Here is a 4,566-nt window from a genome sequence, read left to right as displayed (position 1 = left end):
TCTCTCCTTCAAGTGTTATTCTTGTAAACAAAAGTATTGTAGGATTATGGTTTTTAATCTACTCAGCTACTCACATTCATTTTATCAGTGAGTTCACCACATTCACAGCATGATTACTCTTTTTTTTCTCTCAATCCTATTTCCCCCCATTTATTCTGCTTTCTCTTTCTTTCCTTCCACCCTGTTCTTCTTCATAAGTGTTTTGCTTCTGAACACTACCTTTCAAAATCTGGCCTTATTTCTATCAGTCCTCCCTATTCTCTTATCTTCCTGATTTTCTTAGATAACCTAACAGGTACCTCAGGAACTATATATCAATTTGATATTTTAAAACCTTATTTAGTAAACATCTGACATAGAGTGGCTATAGGATTTTGGACACATGATTTAATCTCTCAATACATACAACAACTTTCTAACGCTATAAATTGGAAAGAAAGTGAATGCCAAGTGAGTGAAGGGATTTTCATCTTCCAAGAATTCCTTAGACTCATCATTTAGTAAGTCCCTATTACATACAAGGCTTAAATATGTGGTCTCTCTATGATTGTATAAGTGAGTTTTGAGTGAGCAGTCTATGTGAAGTTAGGTCATTAACTATTTATAGCAAAATCAACGTGATATAAGGATAGAACATAAAAAATAAGGACATACTGATGACAATTATAGTAGTCACCATCAGGACTATTCAAACAAAACTAATTGATGCTGAAAAATTGGAAAAGGAAAAGCAAAGAAAAAAAGATATTGATTATGATTAATTCCATATTATGCAGAAATTAAATGAATGTAAAATATTTGTCATAATGAGAATAAAAATGCCCAGACTGCAAACACTTGATCTTTTTGACACATCAGTAAGAGGCAAAACCCTTTACAGAAAGTTTATGTAAGAGAATGATAGAAGAATACAAGCAGGACTGTTTCATAAAACAAAGAAAAATTGTAGAATGGAAAACAATTCTACAGAAAGCCTGGCATGAGACCAGATGAAGACAGAGAATTCCAAGAGAATTTGTAGGAGAAACTGGAAGGAGGATGTTCAAGGGATTATAAATGATAATGTTCAGTCATTACAATAGTAATCAATTTTCAACATTAGTGTGATATAAGCAAAAATAATAATACTTGTCCCTGGCTTCACTGAATAGAATAATGTCCAGAATGAATAGCTAGCATTTAAGTTAGTGCTTTAATGTTTAAAAATATACTTTACCAAAATGATCTTATCTTATAATGATTCTTAAATTCTTTCTCCTTGATCTCTTTTTAGGGGTAGTTATTTAGATATTGAATACCTTATATTTCTTCCTCTTTTTTGCATCTTTGTTTTAACATCTCTTGTCTTCTGACTTCATTAAGATCTGTTTGATCCATTTTAATTTTCATATTGTATTTTGTTTAGGTAAGGTTTTGCAAAACTTGTGCCAAACTTCACTTTATTTTCAATTCTTTCTTCATAACTCTCTCTATATGCCCTTTCTATTTTTAGGCTGAGGGATCTCATTTATTTTCTGATTTTTCCCCCTACATCTTTCATTTAACTTAGGAAATCATTTTAATTCCTTTTTGAAACTCTTGCTTCATCTCTTCCAGTAATTCTAGCTGTCCACACTGTGTTTTTCATTGGTTTGTTTGTAGATGTTTTAAAATTAATTCTCTTGTTTGTGAATTTGTGTACTGATTGTCTCCATAATAACTCTTAATCTTGAGATTTTATCTAGTTTTAAATTTTTGTGTTTTTGATGCTTGTGTGTGTGTTTTTTTAAGTCATTTTACAGCCTTAATTTCTACTTTTTGTTAAGGATAAACTTGACATACTAGTGGAAATCATGCTACAGGTAGTATTCTATGTTGTATTTTCTTGAAACCTCCTGCTGTTTTCTCATTGTATTGAGTATTGTTCTATTCCAAGAAGATGGGAACAGCTCAGACTGATGACCTGCAAACTTTCATTGTCACCCAAGTTGTCTGATCCATGGTGAAGTTTGAGAGCTGCCCAAATGATCTGAGCTTTTCAAGTTCCTGAACAAAACCATGGGTTTACAGCTGTTTGGGGCTTTAATAGAATGCTACAACAGTTACTACCCAGCTGGTACCCATGACCCCTTTTTGCCTTATTTCTTATCTGCAGAGACTTTTGGCTCTACTTCATTCAATGGATTGGAATGTGCTGTGGGGTAGAGGAGGTCCTGATTAGGCCTTTTCCTTAGCAGCCAGAAAGCTTTATATTTTTTGGTATCCCTACATTGATCTGAGATGATAAAAAATGACCTACTATGATACTTTTTCTACTTGGATTTTTTATTCAAGACTCAATATGATATATTTTCTAAATCTTGATGAACTAGTTATGGAAAAGATCAAAGTTGTATTTCTTTCTGCTACTTTTCTACCTTTGTTGCTTCTTGTCAAATTAATAGGACTGTGCCAAATATGTGTTGTATGATAATAATAATATGATCACTAAACATCAGCTAGAAAAAAATACTCCTATGCTAGTCATGTATCTAAAATAGTCATCTCTAAATTAAAAAAAACAACAAATCCATTTTGTAAACTGCTATTATCTGTTATAAAACAAATATGTGAAGAAAAATGCAAATTCTGAGCATGTTTTCTTATTAAATAACACATATTACCCTAAACACTTTGTGCAAAGAATACCATTTCACACTATATAGATGTTTGTTCAAGTACATCTTTTTTTATTTTTTGAGCAATGCAAAAATTGGAAAAACACAGCTAATGGTTTTATGAAGCCTCGGATTTTAAGTTTTGAGTGCAATGCATGCATTCTCTCCTTTGAGTAGTTCATTTTTATATAGCACCTGTCTTTCTATACTTATTTTTCCTTAAATTAGTATAACAAAACAAAGAACTTTATTCCTTATACCAAAAAGTAACTAAAAATATAGTATCATTGTTATATGTTTAGAGAATATCTAAATCTTGCAATTCAGAAATGCCCTCTTGGAAAATACAATTAAACATTTCAAGGGTTTTCCTGCTGCCTTCTACAGAAACTCTAATTCGTTACAGTAAATATATTGAACAAATAGAACTTTCTCCCGGACATTAGTATAAAAAGAAAGTCTTTAGTATTAAATGTTGTTTTTCCTCCATGGGGGTAATTGAATATTTTTTCCTTCAAAATTTACAATAAATGGAGAAAGGCCTAGTCCTTTGGAGGAAGGGCTGGGGAGCTGAGAACTGGGGAGCAAGATCTCCATGGTGGAGGGAGGTGTAGCTTGAATTGGACCGTGGGGGAGAGGAATCAGTATCACAATCACATGGGAGGGGGAACGGTAAACCAGACTTGTGTAGCCTTGTCCCAACTCAGCATGTAAGGGAGTCAGAGGGCCACATGAAGGGTTCAGTTTTTGGCTTGGATGATGTCCAGGAATTCAGGCTTAAGGGAAGCTCTCCCCACCAGGACGACATCCACATCGGGCTGGCAGGTCAGATTACAGTTGGCCCTGGTCACAGTGCTTTCATTAATGATACTGGTAGATTGTGATACAGGTTCTGAGATGTGGGTCTTAAGCCAGCACTGAAATTTCTTATGTACCTTCTGGGCTTGTCTTGCCAGTACCAATAGCCCAGACTGGTTCATAGGCTAGGACGACTTTGCACAAGTTCTTAATGTTATCTGCAAATGGCCTTGGTCTGGTCAAAAACAACCTTCTCAGTGATTCCAGCTTCCTTTTTATACAACTTCTCACCAATACAGGCAATCACTCGTAGGCCTTCTGACAAAGCATGGGCTACCTTCTGCCCAATGAGCTCATCTCATTCCCCAAAGATATGTCTCCTTTCAGAATGTCCTAGGATTACCCAGTTGGTCCCACCATCCTTAATCATGGCAGGGCTGATCTCCCTAGTAAATGCACCCTTGTCCACTTTGTAGCAATTCAGAGCAGGTACACTAATTTCTGATGAACAAAGTCAAGGTAGATAGCAGAATCTCCACATACCACTTTGGTGTTGGCAGGCACCTTGGCCCCATTGTAGTGATGAGCTCCCTCAGACACTTCTTGTCTCCATTCATCTTCCAATTGCCTCCAGCAAAGAACTTCTGCAACACCATGGCTCATCGGTAACAGGCAGTGACTCTGGAGGAGATTGAAGGTCAGCAGTAGAGCACCCATTGAATATTTTCCATACAATGTATGTGAAGGAAAAAATGCTTTTCTTTTCTGTTGAACATAGCAAAGGAAGATGATTCCTATAAGTGCTGAACTGAAATGGAAAGCTTATAAAAGAAACATAAAATAAATATTTTGTGTTTATTATATACATTTCCACATTTCTTTAAAAATATAGAATTTATAAATTATGAGAATTTCATTTTAAATATATGTTCCTGTGTTGCTCAAACTGCCAAATTCAGTGAAAAAATTTTTTTAATATTATGCATTAAAAAAAATCTCAACTGAGAACAAGATATGTTTAAATGTTGGATCTGCAGCACCAGGATTATATGACCTAGGGTAATTAATTTCATTTATATGAGCTTCAATTTCATGATCAGTGACTTAAAGATACCAGTAGGTCATATCTGAG

The 4,566-nt window shown here is 34.6% G+C and overlaps 1 pseudogene; it reads right to left on the bottom strand.

Moving 5' to 3' along the window:
• Nucleotides 1-3,288: 3,288 nt before the first annotated feature.
• LOC138169641 (triosephosphate isomerase pseudogene) lies at nucleotides 3,289-4,105 on the bottom strand (annotated as a pseudogene).
• Between the last annotated feature and the right edge of the window lie 461 nt (nucleotides 4,106-4,566).

The sequence above is a fragment of the Petaurus breviceps genome, unplaced genomic scaffold, assembly GCF_028583685.1.
Source record: "Petaurus breviceps papuanus isolate PSGF00001 unplaced genomic scaffold, PetGlider_PUasm1.0 126, whole genome shotgun sequence".
Classification (NCBI taxonomy): Eukaryota; Metazoa; Chordata; class Mammalia; order Diprotodontia; family Petauridae; genus Petaurus; species Petaurus breviceps.
Note: the sequence above shows the minus strand (reverse complement) of the source record. Positions and strands in the feature narration are given on the sequence as shown.